A 22,925-nucleotide genomic window follows, 5' to 3' on the forward strand; every position below is an offset into this window, starting at 1 on the left:
GGTGATCCGTGGGATTCCGATACAGCTGGGCATGGAGGGATGAACCTGTACATGGGAGATCTGGTATATTCCTATAGGGCTCTTCAGGGAAGGATGAATATGGGAGATCAAAGGGATTCCTAAGCAGCTGGGTGGGGTGGGGAGGGGTGGGCCTGTACATGGGAGATCTATATATTCCTTTAGGGCTCTTCAGGGAAGGATGAATATGGGCGATCCAAGGGATTCCTATGCAGGTGGGCGGGGAGGGATGGACATGCAAATGAGAGATCTGTATATTCCTCTTCAGGGAAGGATGAATATGGGAGATCCAAGGGATCCCTTCACAGCTGGGTGGGGAGGGATGGACCTTTACAGGGGAGATCTGGTATATTCCTATAGGGCTCTTCAGGGAAGGATGAATATGGGAGATCCAAGGGATCCCTTCACAGCTGGGTGGGGAGGGATGGACCTTTACATGGGAGATCTGGCATATTCCTTTAGGGCTCTTCAGGGAAGCCTGAAAATGGGAGACCCAAGGGATTCCTATGCAGCTGAGCGGGGAGGGGTGAACCTGTACATGGGGGATCTGTTATATTCCTAAAGGTCTCTGCTGGGAAGGATGAACATTGGGGATCTGTGAGATCCATGTAGGGCTCAGTGGGAAGTGAGGAATATGTTCAATCCTATGTGTGCTATTCCTATACGGCTGTGCTCGGAGGGATGAGCAGACACATAGATGTGAGGGATTTCTGTAGGGATGCACGGGGAGGGATGTACATGCTAATGTGTGCAAATTCCATTCAGCTCTAAATTGAGGGATGAACTTATAAACGGGAGATCTCTAGAAGAATGAACATATACATGGGAGATCTGTGGGATTCTCATGGGGGTGGGGGGAAATGATATATAGTAGATGTGGGGGATTCTTAAAGGGCTCTGCGGAGAGGGATGAACCTGCACAGGGAAGATTTATGGGGTTTGTATATTGGCTCATCGGGAAGGGATTAACCTGTTCCTGGGAGATATATGGGATGAGGCCTATATGGCTTCGCAGGGAGGGATAACCCTGCACATGGTGATCAATGGGATTCCTATACAGTTCTGTGTGGAGAGATGAGCCGATAAATGACAGATATCTGAGGTCCCTTTGCTACCTTTGTAGGGATGGAGGAAACGAAACACAGGAGATATGGGGGATTCCTCTAGGGCTCTGAGGGGAATGGTGAGCCTTTAAACTGAAGATCCTTGGCATTCCTATTGAGCACGACGGACGGGATGAACCTGGGCATTCCTATATGCAAGATTCCTATTGGGCTCCACGGGGAGGGGTGAATCGGCTCCTGTGAGATATATTGGATGATGCATATGCAGCTTTGCCGGAAGGGATGAACCTGTAATTGGGAGATTTGGGGGATTTCCATACTAGATTTGCAAGAAGGGAGGAAACGATACATGCGAGATATGAGGGATTTCTAGATGGCTTAGCTGGGAATGTTGAACCTGTACACTGGAGATCCTTGGGATTTCTATAGGGCCCTGCGCAAGGGATTAACCTGTGCATTCCTAAATATGCGATTCCTATACGGCTCTGCAGGGGGGGATGAACCTGTAGATGGGAAATCTGGGGGATTCCCACACTAGAAAACCTTCATCTGTGGGTATTGGGCTTTTGGTGGAAAAGCGTGGAATCTGCCACAACAAAAAAAAAAGGAAAGGGTCCCTGTCATGCGGATTGATACCTCTTAAGTACTAGGCCGAAGAAGAAGGCCGTTGAGGTAATGAAGGATTATCCAATGAGGAGATATTGTGAGGTCAACGTTCAGCCGCTAAACACTAGGGACACTTCCTAGCAAAACGTTTGACAGCAAAAGAAAAGTGTATTCTAAAAATGGGAAAACTCTCAACGAAGGTAGAGGAGGGTGGAGGGCAAGGCAGAGTGCATGAAGTTCTGGGGCATTTGTACCGTGTACCTATTCCCCCCTGCCGCTTACGCTGCTTTGCACGGACCAGGCAACCATTAAGGGCGCTTCAGGTATAGGCAACGAGTACATGAGGATAGAGGGCACACTTGCCCCTGTTCTCCTCAAACAATGGGGGGGCAGGAGTATTATGTTGCCCCGTGGAGTTTCTACAACCACAAACCATGAAATATAAAAGATTCAGTGACATGCTCTTCGATATCACTGGGCGAAGCAGGGCTTCTGGCTCCTCCCGTGCTGGGCTCGGACTTAATAAAGCTTAGTACACAGCTTGCAAAATTAGCAAGTGTTGCTCATTTCAAAGAGGGAAGGCTGCATCATTGTCCCCTTAGCCTTGATTGGGGAGGTGTGTGAGTGGGGGACCGGCTTAAGCGGTTTGCGGGCATGGGAGAGGTAGGGAATACTAAAGCAGAATGCTGCAGACACACCTCAGCAGGTTAGGCGACTGTTGCTGAGGGGTTATATTTAGACATGCCATGCCTGTAATGCTATGGCTTTCTTCCATTTACTGCTGCTACATGTGCTGTAAAATGTGTGCTTTGGCCCTGGAGATGGAGTTCGTGCCGTCATAGCGAAAATAAAAATTTCGTTTTGGACCCCTTTGCGAAAATCAATAGTTGGCACCCAAGAGCCCATGTACAGAAATGTGTAATCAGAGCTCTATCTCCAAGGATCGGCTCGCTGCCCTTATTCCATTGAGCTCACCACATTAGGATTGCGATGTGTACATGCTCTGAGCAGCCCCAGTCCCTTATGCTGCACTCAATGGACTTGGAGCTGTGAAAGATTCCACTCCCATCTCAGCACCTTGCTCTATGTTGGTCTGCTTCTTGGTCAATTGGTATGATTGTTGCTTTGGGTGCGATAGGGTTGCGGCTTCAAATCCTAAACTGCTGTTGTTTTATTGTGATAGAAGATTTAAATCTTGTGTTTATTTCGTATTTGGAAAGAGTCAAAAAAGAAGACAGGGCTCGGGACCTCTCGCACCCTAAGCGAGAATCATACCCCTAGACCAACGAGCCACTGCACAGCTGCTGTGCATAATTTCATAAGACTCTCAGATCCACTTTTCCACAGACTGGAGCAGTATCCTCTTATTCATGTTTCAATCGCGCAGTGCAAGATGCTAGAGATCATGGAGAGGATCAGGCAGGGAGGGGCATCGTACAGAGTCAGAGTTGCTTTCAGCAAAATGACACCTCTTTTTTTCAAAACTGTGTACATAAATTAACAAAACGGGCAATGTCTTTCCACCTCTAAATTTAATAGGAGGGTGAACTGAAATTAACGATCAGTTGTGATTGCAACACAAAACTCCCATTTAATATCATGCATAAATGAACAGTAGAATAGGAAGCAGTGCTGATGTGGCACTCCACAAGGCTGACTGCTCGCTCATGGCTCTGCTCACAGCTGGCTCGTTGGTCTAGGGGTATGATTCTCGCTTTGGGTGCGAGAGGTCCCGGGTTCATATTCCGGACGAGCCCCGTTTTGTTTTGGATACATTTAAACGCTCCTTTCGCACCCTGAGCAACAATCACAACCCAAGACCAAGAAGCCATCTATGAGCAGTGGCAAACTATCACCCAACTGCAGGAAGGATCGACTGAAAAGCGCTCATATTTTTTTCACATCAATAGAGGAAGGGCAGTAAAAAACACACGCGAGAAAGATACACTGAAAAGACGTCATATCAAAAACAAGAAGAAGAGCGTGTGAGTGGTCTAAAGACGTGGGGCTTGCAGGATTAAGCCACTACAAAGATCACACGCAGTCTTGGTTGGACAGGGGCATGCAAACAAATTATGTAATAGTTGTTCCAAGCCCTCGAGGTCTGTGAGTGCCTCATTTGGGAGGGGAGGAATCCACCTGTGTGTGATTCTGACCCATTGTGTGCAGGTGAAAAAATACGGATCCAAGAACGGGAGGAGGGATAAACCTGCTCCAAGGGATTCCTATATAGCTCAGTGCGGAGGGATGAACCACTACACGAGAGATCCAAGGGATTCCTATACAGCTGGGCGGGGAGGGGTGGACCTGTACATTGGAGATCTGGTATAGTCCTATGGGATTCTTCAGGGAAGGATGAATATGGGAGAGACAAGGGATTCTTATACAGCTGGGCAGGCAGGGATAAGAGATCTTATGTTCATATAGTGCTCAGTGGAGAAGGATGAACATGGGAGATCTGTGGGTTTCCTATACAGCTCGGTGGGCTGGGATGTACCTGTACATGGGAGATCTGCTATTTTCCTATTGGGCTCTGCAGGGAAGGATGGATATGGGTGATCCGTGGGATTCCGATACAGCTGGGAAGGGAGGGACGAACCTGTACATTGGAGATCTTATATTCCTATAGGGCTCTGCAGGGAGGGATGAACATGGGAGATCCAAGGTATTCCTATCCACTTGGCAGGGAGAGTTGGACCTGTACATGAGAGATCTGTTATATTCATATAGGGGTCTGCAGGGAAGGATGGACATGGGTAATCCGTGGGATTCATATACGGGTGGGCAGGGAGGGATGGACCTGTACATGGGAGATGTGAAATATTCCTATGGGATTCTTCAGGGAAGGATGAATATGGGAGCGCCAAGGGATTCCTACACGGGTGGGCAGGGAGGGATGGACCTGTACATGGGAGATGTGTTATATTCCTATTCTGCAGGGAAGGATGGACGTGGGTGATCCGTGGGATTCCGATACAGCTGGGCATGGAGGGATGAACCTGTACATGGGAGATCTGGTATATTCCTATAGGGCTCTTCAGGGAAGGATGAATATGGGAGATCAAAGGGATTCCTAAGCAGCTGGGTGGGGAGGGGTGGGCCTGTACATGGGAGATCTATATATTCCTATAGGGCTCTTCAGGGAAGGATGAATATGGGCGATCCAAGGGATTCCTATGCAGCTGGGCGGTGAGGGATGGACATGCACATGAGAGATCTGTATATTCCTCTTCAGGGAAGGATGAATATGGGAGATCCAAGGGATCCCTTCACAGCTGGGTGGGGAGGGATGGACCTTTACAGGGGAGATCTGGTATATTCCTAGAGCGCTCTTCAGGGAAGGATGAATATGGGAGATCCAAGGGATCCCTTCACAGCTGGGTGGGGAGGGATGGACCTTTACATGGGAGATCTGGCATATTCCTATAGGGCTCTTCAGGGAAGCCTGAAAATGGGAGACCCAAGGGATTCCTATGCAGCTGAGCGGGGAGGGGTGAACCTGTACATGGGGGATCTGTTATATTCCTAAAGGTCTCTGCTGGGAAGGATGAACATTGGGGATCTGTGAGATCCATGTAGGGCTCAGTGGGAAGTGAGGAATATGTTCAATCCTATGTGTGCTATTCCTATACGGCTGTGCTCGGAGGGATGAGCAGACACATAGATGTGAGGGATTTCTGTAGGGATGCACGGGGAGGGATGTACATGCTAATGTGTGCAAATTCCATTCAGCTCTAAATTGAGGGATGAACTTATAAACGGGAGATCTCTAGAAGAATGAACATATACATGGGAGATCTGTGGGATTCTCATGGGGGTGGGGGGAAATGATATATAGTAGATGTGGGGGATTCTTAAAGGGCTCTGCGGAGAGGGATGAACCTGCACAGGGAAGATTTATGGGGTTTGTATATTGGCTCATCGGGAAGGGATTAACCTGTTCCTGGGAGATATATGGGATGAGGCCTATATGGCTTCGCAGGGAGGGATAACCCTGCACATGGTGATCAATGGGATTCCTATACAGTTCTGTGTGGAGAGATGAGCCGATAAATGACAGATATCTGAGGTCCCTTTGCTACCTTTGCAGGGATGGAGGAAACGAAACACAGGAGATATGGGGGATTCCTCTAGGGCTCTGAGGGGAATGGTGAGCCTTTAAACTGAAGATCCTTGGCATTCCTATTGAGCACGACGGACGGGATGAACCTGGGCATTCCTATATGCAAGATTCCTATTGGGCTCCACGGGGAGGGGTGAATCGGCTCCTGTGAGATATATTGGATGATGCATATGCAGCTTTGCCGGAAGGGATGAACCTGTAATTGGGATATTTGGGGGATTTCCATACTAGATTTGCAAGAAGGGAGGAAACGATACATGCGAGATATGAGGGATTTCTAGATGGCTTAGCTGGGAATGTTGAACCTGTACACTGGAGATCCTTGGGATTTCTATAGGGCCCTGCGCAAGGGATGAACCTGTGCATTCCTAAATATGCGATTCCTATACGGCTCTGCAGGGGGGGATGAACCTGTAGATGGGAAATCTGGGGGATTCCCACACTAGAAAACCTTCATCTGTGGGTATTGGGCTCTTGGTGGAAAAGCGTGGAATCTGCAACAACAAAAAAAAAAAGGAAAGGGTCCCTGTCATGCGGATTGATACCTCTTAAGTACTAGGCCGAAGAAGAAGGCCGTTGAGGTAATGAAGGATTATCCAATGAGGAGATATAGTGAGGTCAACGTTCAGCCGCTAAACACTGGGGACAATTCCTAGCAAAACGTTTGACAGCAAAAGAAAAGTGTATTCTAAAAATGGGAAAACTCTCAACGAAGGTAGAGGAGGAAGGAGGGCAAGGCAGAGTGCATGAAGTTCTGGGGCATTTGTACCGTGTACCTATTCCCCCCTGCCACTTACGCTGCTTTGCACGGACCAGGCAACCATTAAGGGCGCTTCAGGTATAGGCAACGAGTACATGGGGATAGAGGGCACACTTGCCCCTGTTCTCCTCAAACAATGGGGGGGCAGGAGTATTATGTTGCCCCGTGGAGTTTCTACAACCACAAACCATGAAATATAAAAGATTCAGTGACATGCTCTTCGATATCACTGGGCGAAGCAGGGCTTCTGGCTCCTCCGGTGCTGGGCTCGGACTTAATAAAGCTTAGTACACAGCTTGCAAAATTAGCAAGTGTTGCTCATTTCAAAGAGGGAAGGCTGCATCATTGTCCCCTTAGCCTTGATTGGGGAGGAGTGTGAGTGGGGGACCGGCTTAAGCGGTTTGCGGGCATGGGAGAGGTAGGGAATACTAAAGCAGAATGCTGCAGACACACCTCAGCAGGTTAGGCGACTGTTGCTGAGGGGTTATATTTAGACATGCCATGCCTGTAATGCTATGGCTTTCTTCCATTTACTGCTGCTACATGTGCTGTAAAATGTGTAATTTGGCCCTGGAGATGGAATTTGTGCCGTCATAGCGAAAATAAAAATTTCGTTTTGGACCCCATTGCGAAAATCAATAGTTGGCACCCAAGAGCCCATGTACAGAAATGTGTAATCAGAGCTCTATCTCCAAGGACCGGCTCGCTGCCCTTATTCCATTGAGCTCACCACATTAGGATTGCGATGTGTACATGCTCTGAGCAGCCCCAGCCCCAGTCCCTTATGCTGCACTCAATGGACTTGGAGCTGTGAAAGATTCCACTCCCATCTCAGCACCTTGCTCTATGTGGGTCTGCTTCTTGGTCAATTGGTATGATTGTTGCTTTGGGTGCGATAGGGTTGCGGCTTCAAATCCTAAACTGCTGTTGTTTTATTGTGATAGAAGATTTAAATCTTGTGTTTATTTCGTATTTGGAAAGAGTCAAAAAAGAACCTCTCGCACCCTAAGCGAGAATCATACCCCTAGACCAACGAGCCACTGCGCAGCTGCTGTGCATAATTTCATAAGACTCTCAGATCCACTTTTCCACAGACTGGAGCAGTATCCTCTTATTCATGTTTCAATCGCGCAGTGCAAGATGCTAGAGATCATGGAGAGGATCAGGCAGGGAGGGGCATCGTACAGAGTCAGAGTTGCTTTCAGCAAAATGACACCTCTTTTTTTCAAAACTGTGTACATAAATTAACAAAACGGGCAATGTCTTTCCACCTCTAAATTTAATAGGAGGGTGAACTGATATTAACGATCAGTTGTGATTGCAACACAAAACTCCCATTTAATATCATGCATAAATGAACAGTAAAATAGGAAGCAGTGCTGATGTGGCAAGCCACAAGGCTGACTGCTCGCTCATGGCTCTGCTCACAGCTGGCTCGTTGGTCTAGGGGTATGATTCTCGCTTTCCCGGGTTCAAATCCCGGACGAGCCCCGTTTTGTTTTGGATACATTTAAACGCTCCTTTCGCACCCTGAGCAACAATCACAACCCAAGACCAAGAAGCCATCTATGAGCAGTGGCAAACTATCACCCAACTGCAGGAAGGATCGACTGAAAAGCGCTCATATTTTTTTCACATCAATAGAGGAAGGGCAGTAAAAAACACACGCGAGAAAGATACACTGAAAAGGCGTCATATCAAAAACAAGAAGAAGAGCGTGTGAGTGGTCTAAAGACGTGGGGCTTGCAGGATTAAGCCACTCCAAAGATCACACGCAGTCTTGGTTGGACAGGGGCATGCAAACAAATTATGTAATCGTTGTTCCAAGCCCTCGAGGTCTGTGAGTGCCTCATTTGGGAGGGGAGGAATTCACCTGTGTGTGATTCTGACCCATTGTGTGCAGGTGAAAAAATACGGATCCAAGAACGGGAGGAGGGATAAACCTGCTCCAAGGGATTCCTATATAGCTCAGTGCGGAGGGATGAACCACTACACGAGAGATCCAAGGGATTCCTATACAGCTGGGCGGGGAGGGGTGGACCTGTACATTGGAGATCTGGTATAGTCCTATGGGATTCTTCAGGGAAGGATGAATATGGGAGAGACAAGGGATTCTTATACAGCTGGGCGGGCAGGGATAAGAGATCTTATGTTCATATAGTGCTCAGTGGAGAAGGATGAACGTGGGAGATCTGTGGGTTTCCTATACAGCTCGGTGGGCTGGGATGTACCTGTACATGGGAGATCTGCTATTTTCCTATTGGGCTCTGCAGGGAAGGATGGACATGGGTGATCCGTGGGATTCCGATACAGCTGGGAAGGGAGGGACGAACCTGTACATTGGAGATCTTATATTCCTAAAGGGCTCTGCAGGGAGGGATGAACATGGGAGATCCAAGGTATTCCTATCCACTTGGCAGGGAGAGTTGGACCTGTACATGAGAGATCTGTTATATTCATATAGGGGTCTGCAGGGAAGGATGGACATGGGTGATCCGTGGGATTCATATACGGGTGGGCAGGGAGGGATGGACCTGTACATGGGAGATGTGAAATATTCCTATGGGATTCTTCAGGGAAGGATGAATATGGGAGCGCCAAGGGATTCCTACACGGGTGGGCAGGGAGGGATGGACCTGTACATGGGAGATGTGTTATATTCCTATTCTGCAGGGAAGGATGGACGTGGGTGATCCGTGGGATTCCGATACAGCTGGGCATGGAGGGATGAACCTGTACATGGGAGATCTGGTATATTCCTATAGGGCTCTTCAGGGAAGGATGAATATGGGAGATCAAAGGGATTCCTAAGCAGCTGGGTGGGGAGGGGTGGGCCTGTACATGGGAGATCTATATATTCCTATAGGGCTCTTCAGGGAAGGATGAATATGGGCGATCCAAGGGATTCCTATGCAGGTGGGCGGGGAGGGATGGACATGCACATGAGAGCTCTGTATATTCCTCTTCAGGGAAGGATGAATATGGGAGATCCAAGGGATCCCTTCACAGCTGGGTGGGGAGGGATGGACCTTTACAGGGGAGATCTGGTATATTCCTATAGGGCTCTTCAGGGAAGGATGAATATGGGAGATCCAAGGGATCCCTTCACAGCTGGGTGGGGAGGGATGGACCTTTACATGGGAGATCTGGCATATTCCTTTAGGGCTCTTCAGGGAAGCCTGAAAATGGGAGACCCAAGGGATTCCTATGCAGCTGAGCGGGGAGGGGTGAACCTGTACATGGGGGATCTGTTATATTCCTAAAGGTCTCTGCTGGGAAGGATGAACATTGGGGATCTGTGAGATCCATGTAGGGCTCAGTGGGAAGTGAGGAATATGTTCAATCCTATGTGTGCTATTCCTATACGGCTGTGCTCGGAGGGATGAGCAGACACATAGATGTGAGGGATTTCTGTAGGGATGCACGGGGAGGGATGTACATGCTAATGTGTGCAAATTCCATTCAGCTCTAAATTGAGGGATGAACTTATAAACGGGAGATCTCTAGAAGAATGAACATATACATGGGAGATCTGTGGGATTCTCATGGGGGTGGGGGGAAATGATATATAGTAGATGTGGGGGATTCTTAAAGGGCTCTGCGGAGAGGGATGAACCTGCACAGGGAAGATTTATGGGGTTTGTATATTGGCTCATCGGGAAGGGATTAACCTGTTCCTGGGAGATATATGGGATGAGGCCTATATGGCTTCGCAGGGAGGGATAACCCTGCACATGGTGATCAATGGGATTCCTATACAGTTCTGTGTGGAGAGATGAGCCGATAAATGACAGATATCTGAGGTCCCTTTGCTACCTTTGCAGGGATGGAGGAAACGAAACACAGGAGATATGGGGGATTCCTCTAGGGCTCTGAGGGGAATGGTGAGCCTTTAAACTGAAGATCCTTGGCATTCCTATTGAGCACGACGGACGGGATGAACCTGGGCATTCCTATATGCAAGATTCCTATTGGGCTCCACGGGGAGGGGTGAATCGGCTCCTGTGAGATATATTGGATGATGCATATGCAGCTTTGCCGGAAGGGATGAACCTGTAATTGGGAGATTTGGGGGATTTCCATACTAGATTTGCAAGAAGGGAGGAAACGATACATGCGAGATATGAGGGATTTCTAGATGGCTTAGCTGGGAATGTTGAACCTGTACACTGGAGATCCTTGGGATTTCTATAGGGCCCTGCGCAAGGGATGAACCTGTGCATTCCTAAATATGCGATTCCTATACGGCTCTGCAGGGGGGGATGAACCTGTAGATGGGAAATCTGGGGGATTCCCACACTAGAAAACCTTCATGTGTGGGTATTGGGCTCTTGGTGGAAAAGCGTGGAATCTGCAACAACAAAAAAAAAAGGAAAGGGTCCCTGTCATGCGGATTGATACCTCTTAAGTACTAGGCCGAAGAAGAAGGCCGTTGAGGTAATGAAGGATTATCCAATGAGGAGATATAGTGAGGTCAACGTTCAGCCGCTAAACACTGGGGACAATTCCTAGCAAAACGTTTGACAGCAAAAGAAAAGTGTATTCTAAAAATGGGAAAACTCTCAACGAAGGTAGAGGAGGGAGGAGGGCAAGGCAGAGTGCATGAAGTTCTGGGGCATTTGTACCGTGTACCTATTCCCCCCTGCCGCTTACGCTGCTTTGCACGGACCAGGCAACCATTAAGGGCGCTTCAGGTATAGGCAACGAGTACATGGGGATAGAGGGCACACTTGCCCCTGTTCTCCTCAAACAATGGGGGGGCAGGAGTATTATGTTGCCCCGTGGAGTTTATACAACCACAAACCATGAAATATAAAAGATTCAGTGACATGCTCTTCGATATCACTGGGCGAAGCAGGGCTTCTGGCTCCTCCCGTGCTGGGCTCGGACTTAATAAAGCTTAGTACACAGCTTGCAAAATTAGCAAGTGTTGCTCATTTCAAAGAGGGAAGGCTGCATCATTGTCCCCTTAGCCTTGATTGGGGAGGTGTGTGAGTGGGGGACCGGCTTAAGCGGTTTGCGGGCATGGGAGAGGTAGGGAATACTAAAGCAGAATGCTGCAGACACACCTCAGCAGGTTAGGCGACTGTTGCTGAGGGGTTATATTTAGACATGCCATGCCTGTAATGCTGTGGCTTTCTTCCATTTACTGCTGCTACATGTGCTGTAAAATGTGTGCTTTGGCCCTGGAGATGGAGTTTGTGCCGTCATAGCGAAAATAAAAATTTCGTTTTGGACCCCGTTGCGAAAATCAATAGTTGGCACCCAAGAGCCCATGTACAGAAATGTGTAATCAGAGCTCTATCTCCAAGGACCGGCTCGCTGCCCTTATTCCATTGAGCTCACCACATTAGGATTGCGATGTGTACATGCTCTGAGCAGCCCCAGTCCCTTATGCTGCACTCAATGGACTTGGAGCTGTGAAAGATTCCACTCCCATCTCAGCACCTTGCTCTATGTGGGTCTGCTTCTTGGTCAATTGGTATGATTGTTGCTTTGGGTGCGATAGGGTTGCGGCTTCAAATCCTAAACTGCTGTTGTTTTATTGTGATAGAAGATTTAAATCTTGTGTTTATTTTGTATTTGGAAAGAGTCAAAAAAGAAGTGAGGGCTCGTCCGGGATTTGAACCCGGGACCTCTCGCACCCTAAGCGAGAATCATACCCCTAGACCAACGAGCCACTGCACAGCTGCTGTGCATAATTTCATAAGACTCTCAGATCCACTTTTCCACAGACTGGAGCAGTATCCTCTTATTCATGTTTCAATCGCGCAGTGCAAGATGCTAGAGATCATGGAGAGGATCAGGCAGGGAGGGGCATCGTACAGAGTCAGAGTTGCTTTCAGCAAAATGACACCTCTTTTTTTCAAAACTGTGTACATAAATTAACAAAACGGGCAATGTCTTTCCACCTCTAAATTTAATAGGAGGGTGAACTGATATTAACGATCAGTTGTGATTGCAACACAAAACTCCCATTTAATATCATGCATAAATGAACAGTAAAATAGGAAGCAGTGCTGATGTGGCACGCCACAAGGCTGACTGCTCGCTCATGGCTATGCTCACAGCTGGCTCGTTGGTCTAGGGGTATGATTCTCGCTTTGGGTGCGAGAGGTCCCGGGTTCAAATCCCGGACGAGCCCCGTTTTGTTTTGGATACATTTAAACGCTCCTTTCGCACCCTGAGCAACAATCACAACCCAAGACCAAGAAGCCATCTATGAGCAGTGGCAAACTATCACCCAACTGCAGGAAGGATCGACTGAAAAGCGCTCATATTTTTTTCACATCAATAGAGGAAGGGCAGTAAAAAACACACGCGAGAAAGATACACTGAAAAGGCGTCATATCAAAAACGAGAAGAAGAGCGTGTGAGTGGTCTAAAGACGTGGGGCTTGCAGGATTAAGCCACTCCAAAGATCACACGCAGTCTTGGTTGGACAGGGGCATGCAAACAAATTATGTAATAGTTGTTCCAAGCCCTCGAGGTCTGTGAGTGCCTCATTTGGGAGGGGAGGAATTCACCTGTGTGTGATTCTGACCCATTGTGTGCAGGTGAAAAAATACGGATCCAAGAACGGGAGGAGGGATAAACCTGCTCCAAGGGATTCCTATATAGCTCAGTGCGGAGGGATGAACCACTACACGAGAGATCCAAGGGATTCCTATACAGCTGGGCGGGGAGGGGTGGACCTGTACATTGGAGATCTGGTATAGTCCTATGGGATTCTTCAGGGAAGGATGAATATGGGAGAGACAAGGGATTCTTATACAGCTGGGCGGGCAGGGATAAGAGATCTTATGTTCATATAGTGCTCAGTGGAGAAGGATGAACGTGGGAGATCTGTGGGTTTCCTATACAGCTCGGTGGGCTGGGATGTACCTGTACATGGGAGATCTGCTATTTTCCTATTGGGCTCTGCAGGGAAGGATGGACATGGGTGATCTGTGGGATTCCGATACAGCTGGGAAGGGAGGGACGAACCTGTACATTGGAGATCTTATATTCCTATAGGGCTCTGCAGGGAGGATGAACATGGGAGATCCAAGGTATTCCTATCCACTTGGCAGGGAGAGTTGGACCTGTACATGAGAGATCTGTTATATTCATATAGGGGTCTGCAGGGAAGGATGGACATGGGTGATCCGTGGGATTCATATACGGGTGGGCAGGGAGGGATGGACCTGTACATGGGAGATGTGAAATATTCCTATGGGATTCTTCAGGGAAGGATGAATATGGGAGCGCCAAGGGATTCCTACACGGGTGGGCAGGGAGGGATGGACCTGTACATGGGAGATGTGTTATATTCCTATTCTGCAGGGAAGGATGGACGTGGGTGATCCGTGGGATTCCGATACAGCTGGGCATGGAGGGATGAACCTGTACATGGGAGATCTGGTATATTCCTATAGGGCTCTTCAGGGAAGGATGAATATGGGAGATCAAAGGGATTCCTAAGCAGCTGGGTGGGGAGGGGTGGGCCTGTACATGGGAGATCTATATATTCCTATAGGGCTCTTCAGGGAAGGATGAATATGGGCGATCCAAGGGATTCCTATGCAGGTGGGCGGGGAGGGATGGACATGCACATGAGAGATCTGTATATTCCTCTTCAGGGAAGGATGAATATGGGAGATCCAAGGGATCCCTTCACAGCTGGGTGGGGAGGGATGGACCTTTACAGGGGAGATCTGGTATATTCCTATAGGGCTCTTCAGGGAAGGATGAATATGGGAGATCCAAGGGATCCCTTCACAGCTGGGTGGGGAGGGATGGACCTTTACATGGGAGATCTGGCATATTCCTATAGGGCTCTTCAGGGAAGCCTGAAAATGGGAGACCCAAGGGATTCCTATGCAGCTGAGCGGGGAGGGGTGAACCTGTACATGGGGGATCTGTTATATTCCTAAAGGTCTCTGCTGGGAAGGATGAACATTGGGGATCTGTGAGATCCATGTAGGGCTCAGTGGGAAGTGAGGAATATGTTCAATCCTATGTGTGCTATTCCTATACGGCTGTGCTCGGAGGGATGAGCAGACACATAGATGTGAGGGATTTCTGTAGGGATGCACGGGGAGGGATGTACATGCTAATGTGTGCAAATTCCATTCAGCTCTAAATTGAGGGATGAACTTATAAACGGGAGATCTCTAGAAGAATGAACATATACATGGGAGATCTGTGGGATTCTCATGGGGGTGGGGGGAAATGATATATAGTAGATGTGGGGGATTCTTAAAGGGCTCTGCGGAGAGGGATGAACCTGCACAGGGAAGATTTATGGGGTTTGTATATTGGCTCATCGGGAAGGGATTAACCTGTTCCTGGGAGATATATGGGATGAGGCCTATATGGCTTCGCAGGGAGGGATAACCCTGCACATGGTGATCAATGGGATTCCTATACAGTTCTGCGTGGAGAGATGAGCCGATAAATGACAGATATCTGAGGTCCCTTTGCTACCTTTGCAGGGATGGAGGAAACGAAACACAGGAGATATGGGGGATTCCTCTAGGGCTCTGAGGGGAATGGTGAGCCTTTAAACTGAAGATCCTTGGCATTCCTATTGAGCACGACGGACGGGATGAACCTGGGCATTCCTATATGCAAGATTCCTATTGGGCTCCACGGGGAGGGGTGAATCGGCTCCTGTGAGATATATTGGATGATGCATATGCAGCTTTGCCGGAAGGGATGAACCTGTAATTGGGAGATTTGGGGGATTTCCATACTAGATTTGCAAGAAGGGAGGAAACGATACATGCGAGATATGAGGGATTTCTAGATGGCTTAGCTGGGAATGTTGAACCTGTACACTGGAGATCCTTGGGATTTCTATAGGGCCCTGCGCAAGGGATGAACCTGTGCATTCCTAAATATGCGATTCCTATACGGCTCTGCAGGGGGGGATGAACCTGTAGATGGGAAATCTGGGGGATTCCCACACTAGAAAACCTTCATCTGTGGGTATTGGGCTCTTGGTGGAAAAGCGTGGAATCTGCCACAACAAAAAAAAAAGGAAAGGGTCCCTGTCATGCGGATTGATACCTCTTAAGTACTAGGCCGAAGAAGAAGGCCGTTGAGGTAATGAAGGATTATCCAATGAGGAGATATAGTGAGGTCAACGTTCAGCCGCTAAACACTGGGGACAATTCCTAGCAAAACGTTTGACAGCAAAAGAAAAGTGTATTCTAAAAATGGGAAAACTCTCAACGAAGGTAGAGGAGGGTGGAGGGCAAGGCAGAGTGCATGAAGTTCTGGGGCATTTGTACCGTGTACCTATTCCCCCCTGCCGCTTACGCTGCTTTGCACGGACCAGGCAACCATTAAGGGCGCTTCAGGTATAGGCAACGAGTACATGGGGATAGAGGGCACACTTGCCCCTGTTCTCCTCAAACAATGGGGGGGCAGGAGTATTATGTTGCCCCGTGGAGTTTCTACAACCACAAACCATGAAATATAAAAGATTCAGTGACATGCTCTTCGATATCACTGGGCGAAGCAGGGCTTCTGGCTCCTCCCGTGCTGGGCTCGGACTTAATAAAGCTTAGTACACAGCTTGCAAAATTAGCAAGTGTTGCTCATTTCAAAGGGGGAAGGCTGCATCATTGTCCCCTTAGCCTTGATTGGGGAGGTGTGTGAGTGGGGGACCGGCTTAAGCGGTTTGCGGGCATGGGAGAGGTAGGGAATACTAAAGCAGAATGCTGCAGACACACCTCAGCAGGTTAGGCGACTGTTGCTGAGGGGTTATATTTAGACATGCCATGCCTGTAATGCTATGGCTTTCTTCCATTTACTGCTGCTACATGTGCTGTAAAATGTGTGCTTTGGCCCTGGAGATGGAATTTGTGCCGTCATAGCGAAAATAAAAATTTCGTTTTGGACCCCGTTGCGAAAATCAATAGTTGGCACCCAAGAGCCCATGTAAAGAAATGTGTAATCAGAGCTCTATCTCCAAGGACCGGCTCGCTGCCCTTATTCCATTGAGCTCACCACATTAGGATTGCGATGTGTAAATGCTCTGAGCAGACCCAGTCCCTTATGCTGCACTCAATGGACTTGGAGCTGTGAAAGATTCCACTCCCATCTCAGCACCTTGCTCTATGTGGGTCTGCTTCTTGGTCAATTGGTATGATTGTTGCTTTGGGTGCGATAGGGTTGCGGCTTCAAATCCTAAACTGCTGTTGTTTTATTGTGATAGAAGATTTAAATCTTGTGTTTATTTCGTATTTGGAAAGAGTCAAAAAAGAAGTGAGGGCTCGTCCGGGATTTGAACCCGGGACCTCTCGCACCCTAAGCGAGAATCATACCCCTAGACCAACGAGCCACTGCGCAGCTGCTGTGCATAATTTCATAAGACTCTCAGATCCACTTTTCCACAGACTGGAGCAGTATCCTCTTATTCATGTTTCAATCGCGCAGTGCAAGATGCTAGAGATCATGGAGAGGATCAGGCAGGGAGGGGCATCGTACAGAGTCAGAGTTGCTTTCAGCAAAATGACACCTCTTTTTTTCAAAACTGTGTACATAAATTAACAAAACGGGCAATGTCTTTCCACCTCTAAATTTAATAGGAGGGTGAACTGATATTAACGATCAGTTGTGATTGCAACACAAAACTCCCATTTAATATCATGCATAAATGAACAGTAAAATAGGAAGCAGTGCTGATGTGGCAAGCCACAAGGCTGACTGCTCGCTCATGGCTCTGCTCACAGCTGGCTCGTTGGTCTAGGGGTATGATTCTCGCTTTCCCGGGTTCAAATCCCGGACGAGCCCCGTTTTGTTTTGGATACATTTAAACGCTCCTTTCGCACCCTGAGCAACAATCACAACCCAAGACCAAGAAGCCATCTATGAGCAGTGGCAAACTATCACCCAACTGCAGGAAGGATCGACTGAAAAGCGCTCATATTTTTTTCACATCAATAGAGGAAGGGCAGTAAAAAACACACGCGAGAAAGATACACTGAAAAGGCGTCATATCAAAAACAAGAAGAAGAGCGTGTGAGTGGTCTAAAGACGTGGGGCTTGCAGGATTAAGCCACTCCAAAGATCACACGCAGTCTTGGTTGGACAGGGGCATGCAAACAAATTATGTAATCGTTGTTCCAAGCCCTCGAGGTCTGTGAGTGCCTCATTTGGGAGGGGAGGAATTCACCTGTGTGTGATTCTGACCCATTGTGTGCAGGTGAAAAAATACGGATCCAAGAACGGGAGGAGGGATAAACCTGCTCCAAGGGATTCCTATATAGCTCAGTGCGGAGGGATGAACCACTACACGAGAGATCCAAGGGATTCCTATACAGCTGGGCGGGGAGGGGTGGACCTGTACATTGGAGATCTGGTATAGTCCTATGGGATTCTTCAGGGAAGGATGAATATGGGAGAGACAAGGGATTCTTATACAGCTGGGCGGGCAGGGATAAGAGATCTTATGTTCATATAGTGCTCAGTGGAGAAGGATGAACGTGGGAGATCTGTGGGTTTCCTATACAGCTCGGTGGGCTGGGATGTACCTGTACATGGGAGATCTGCTATTTTCCTATTGGGCTCTGCAGGGAAGGATGGACATGGGTGATCCGTGGGATTCCGATACAGCTGGGAAGGGAGGGACGAACCTGTACATTGGAGATCTTATATTCCTAAAGGGCTCTGCAGGGAGGGATGAACATGGGAGATCCAAGGTATTCCTATCCACTTGGCAGGGAGAGTTGGACCTGTACATGAGAGATCTGTTATATTCATATAGGGGTCTGCAGGGAAGGATGGACATGGGTGATCCGTGGGATTCATATACGGGTGGGCAGGGAGGGATGGACCTGTACATGGGAGATGTGAAATATTCCTATGGGATTCTTCAGGGAAGGATGAATATGGGAGCGCCAAGGGATTCCTACACGGGTGGGCAGGGAGGGATGGACCTGTACATGGGAGATGTGTTATATTCCTATTCTGCAGGGAAGGATGGACGTGGGTGATCCGTGGGATTCCGATACAGCTGGGCATGGAGGGATGAACCTGTACATGGGAGATCTGGTATATTCCTATAGGGCTCTTCAGGGAAGGATGAATATGGGAGATCAAAGGGATTCCTAAGCAGCTGGGTGGGGAGGGGTGGGCCTGTACATGGGAGATCTATATATTCCTATAGGGCTCTTCAGGGAAGGATGAATATGGGCGATCCAAGGGATTCCTATGCAGGTGGGCGGGGAGGGATGGACATGCACATGAGAGATCTGTATATTCCTCTTCAGGGAAGGATGAATATGGGAGATCCAAGGGATCCCTTCACAGCTGGGTGGGGAGGGATGGACCTTTACAGGGGAGATCTGGTATATTCCTATAGGGCTCTTCAGGGAAGGATGAATATGGGAGATCCAAGGGATCCCTTCACAGCTGGGTGGGGAGGGATGGACCTTTACATGGGAGATCTGGCATATTCCTATAGGGCTCTTCAGGGAAGCCTGAAAATGGGAGACCCAAGGGATTCCTATGCAGCTGAGCGGGGAGGGGTGAACCTGTACATGGGGGATCTGTTATATTCCTAAAGGTCTCTGCTGGGAAGGATGAACATTGGGGATCTGTGAGATCCATGTAGGGCTCAGTGGGAAGTGAGGAATATGTTCAATCCTATGTGTGCTATTCCTATACGGCTGTGCTCGGAGGGATGAGCAGACACATAGATGTGAGGGATTTCTGTAGGGATGCACGGGGAGGGATGTACATGCTAATGTGTGCAAATTCCATTCAGCTCTAAATTGAGGGATGAACTTATAAACGGGAGATCTCTAGAAGAATGAACATATACATGGGAGATCTGTGGGATTCTCATGGGGGTGGGGGGAAATGATATATAGTAGATGTGGGGGATTCTTAAAGGGCTCTGCGGAGAGGGATGAACCTGCACAGGGAAGATTTATGGGGTTTGTATATTGGCTCATCGGGAAGGGATTAACCTGTTCCTGGGAGATATATGGGATGAGGCCTATATGGCTTCGCAGGGAGGGATAACCCTGCACATGGTGATCAATGGGATTCCTATACAGTTCTGTGTGGAGAGATGAGCCGATAAATGACAGATATCTGAGGTCCCTTTGCTACCTTTGCAGGGATGGAGGAAACGAAACACAGGAGATATGGGGGATTCCTCTAGGGCTCTGAGGGGAATGGTGAGCCTTTAAACTGAAGATCCTTGGCATTCCTATTGAGCACGACAGACGGGATGAACCTGGGCATTCCTATATGCAAGATTCCTATTGGGCTCCACGGGGAGGGGTGAATCGGCTCCTGTGAGATATATTGGATGATGCATATGCAGCTTTGCCGGAAGGGATGAACCTGTAATTGGGAGATTTGGGGGATTTCCATACTAGATTTGCAAGAAGGGAGGAAACGATACATGCGAGATATGAGGGATTTCTAGATGGCTTAGCTGGGAATGTTGAACCTGTACACTGGAGATCCTTGGGATTTCTATAGGGCCCTGCGCAAGGGATGAACCTGTGCATTCCTAAATATGCGATTCCTATACGGCTCTGCAGGGGGGGATGAACCTGTAGATGGGAAATCTGGGGGATTCCCACACTAGAAAACCTTCATGTGTGGGTATTGGGCTCTTGGTGGAAAAGCGTGGAATCTGCAACAACAAAAAAAAAAGGAAAGGGTCCCTGTCATGCGGATTGATACCTCTTAAGTACTAGGCCGAAGAAGAAGGCCGTTGAGGTAATGAAGGATTATCCAATGAGGAGATATAGTGAGGTCAACGTTCAGCCGCTAAACACTGGGGACAATTCCTAGCAAAACGTTTGACAGCAAAAGAAAAGTGTATTCTAAAAATGGGAAAACTCTCAACGAAGGTAGAGGAGGGAGGAGGGCAAGGCAGAGTGCATGAAGTTCTGGGGCATTTGTACCGTGTACCTATTCCCCCCTGCCGCTTACGCTGCTTTGCACGGACCAGGCAACCATTAAGGGCGCTTCAGGTATAGGCAACGAGTACATGGGGATAGAGGGCACACTTGCCCCTGTTCTCCTCAAACAATGGGGGGGCAGGAGTATTATGTTGCCCCGTGGAGTTTATACAACCACAAACCATGAAATATAAAAGATTCAGTGACATGCTCTTCGATATCACTGGGCGAAGCAGGGCTTCTGGCTCCTCCCGTGCTGGGCTCGGACTTAATAAAGCTTAGTACACAGCTTGCAAAATTAGCAAGTGTTGCTCATTTCAAAGAGGGAAGGCTGCATCATTGTCCCCTTAGCCTTGATTGGGGAGGTGTGTGAGTGGGGGACCGGCTTAAGCGGTTTGCGGGCATGGGAGAGGTAGGGAATACTAAAGCAGAATGCTGCAGACACACCTCAGCAGGTTAGGCGACTGTTGCTGAGGGGTTATATTTAGACATGCCATGCCTGTAATGCTATGGCTTTCTTCCATTTACTGCTGCTACATGTGCTGTAAAATGTGTGCTTTGGCCCTGGAGATGGAGTTTGTGCCGTCATAGCGAGAATAAAAATTTCGTTTTGGACCCCGTTGCGAAAATCAATAGTTGGCACCCAAGAGCCCATGTACAGAAATGTGTAATCAGAGCTCTATCTCCAAGGACCGGCTCGCTGCCCTTATTCCATTGAGCTCACCACATTAGGATTGCGATGTGTACATGCTCTGAGCAGCCCCAGTCCCTTATGCTGCACTCAATGGACTTGGAGCTGTGAAAGATTCCACTCCCATCTCAGCACCTTGCTCTATGTGGGTCTGCTTCTTGGTCAATTGGTATGATTGTTGCTTTGGGTGCGATAGGGTTGCGGCTTCAAATCCTAAACTGCTGTTGTTTTATTGTGATAGAAGATTTAAATCTTGTGTTTATTTTGTATTTGGAAAGAGTCAAAAAAGAAGTGAGTCTCGTCCGGGATTTGAACCCGGGACCTCTCGCACCCTAAGCGAGAATCATACCCCTAGACCAACGAGCCACTGCACATGTGCATAATTTCATAAGACTCTCAGATCCACTTTTCCACAGACTGGAGCAGTATCCTCTTATTCATGTTTCAATCGCGCAGTGCAAGATGCTAGAGATCATGGAGAGGATCAGGCAGGGAGGGGCATCGTACAGAGTCAGAGTTGCTTTCAGCAAAATGACACCTCTTTTTTTCAAAACTGTGTACATAAATTAACAAAAGAGGGCAATGTCTTTCCACCTCTAAATTTAATAGGAGGGTGAACTGATATTAACGATCAGTTGTGATTGCAACACAAAACTCCCATTTAATATCATGCATAAATGAACAGTAAAATAGGAAGCAGTGCTGATGTGGCACGCCACAAGGCTGACTGCTCGCTCATGGCTATGCTCACAGCTGGTTCGTTGGTCTAGGGGTATGATTCTCGCTTTGGGTGCGAGAGGTCCCGGGTTCAAATCCCGGACGAGCCCCGTTTTGTTTTGGATACATTTAAACGCTCCTTTCGCACCCTGAGCAACAATCACAACCCAAGACCAAGAAGCCATCTATGAGCAGTGGCAAACTATCACCCAACTGCAGGAAGGATCGACTGAAAAGCGCTCATAAGCGCTCATATTTTTTTCACATCAATAGAGGAAGGGCAGTAAAAAACACACGCGAGAAAGATACACTGAAAAGGCGTCATATCAAAAACGAGAAGAAGAGCGTGTGAGTGGTCTAAAGACGTGGGGCTTGCAGGATTAAGCCACTCCAAAGATCACACGCAGTCTTGGTTGGACAGGGGCATGCAAACAAATTATGTAATAGTTGTTCCAAGCCCTCGAGGTCTGTGAGTGCCTCATTTGGGAGGGGAGGAATTCACCTGTGTGTGATTCTGACCCATTGTGTGCAGGTGAAAAAATACGGATCCAAGAACGGGAGGAGGGATAAACCTGCTCCAAGGGATTCCTATATAGCTCAGTGCGGAGGGATGAACCACTACACGAGAGATCCAAGGGATTCCTATACAGCTGGGCGGGGAGGGGTGGACCTGTACATTGGAGATCTGGTATAGTCCTATGGGATTCTTCAGGGAAGGATGAATATGGGAGAGACAAGGGATTCTTATACAGCTGGGCGGGCAGGGATAAGAGATCTTATGTTCATATAGTGCTCAGTGGAGAAGGATGAACGTGGGAGATCTGTGGGTTTCCTATACAGCTCGGTGGGCTGGGATGTACCTGTACATGGGAGATCTGCTATTTTCCTATTGGGCTCTGCAGGGAGGATGAACATGGGAGATCCAAGGTATTCCTATCCACTTGGCAGGGAGAGTTGGACCTGTACATGAGAGATCTGTTATATTCATATAGGGGTCTGCAGGGAAGGATGGACATGGGTGATCCGTGGG

At 48.3% G+C, this 22,925-nt stretch overlaps 2 non-coding genes across 2 annotated transcripts; both read left to right on the forward strand.

Annotated features, from left to right (window-relative positions):
• Positions 1–12,644: 12,644 nt before the first annotated feature.
• TRNAP-UGG (transfer RNA proline (anticodon UGG)) lies at positions 12,645–12,716 on the forward strand. Its single transcript has one exon. It is a non-coding gene; the product is annotated as a tRNA-Pro (tRNA).
• Positions 12,717–21,933: 9,217 nt separating this feature from the next.
• Positions 21,934–22,005, forward strand: TRNAP-UGG (transfer RNA proline (anticodon UGG)). The gene has a single exon. It is a non-coding gene; the product is annotated as a tRNA-Pro (tRNA).
• The last annotated feature ends 920 nt before the right edge of the window (positions 22,006–22,925 follow it).

The sequence above is a fragment of the Ambystoma mexicanum genome, chromosome 12 (genome assembly GCF_040938575.1).
Source record: "Ambystoma mexicanum isolate Mex_15411 chromosome 12, UKY_AmexF1_1, whole genome shotgun sequence".
Taxonomy (NCBI): domain Eukaryota; kingdom Metazoa; phylum Chordata; class Amphibia; order Caudata; family Ambystomatidae; genus Ambystoma; species Ambystoma mexicanum.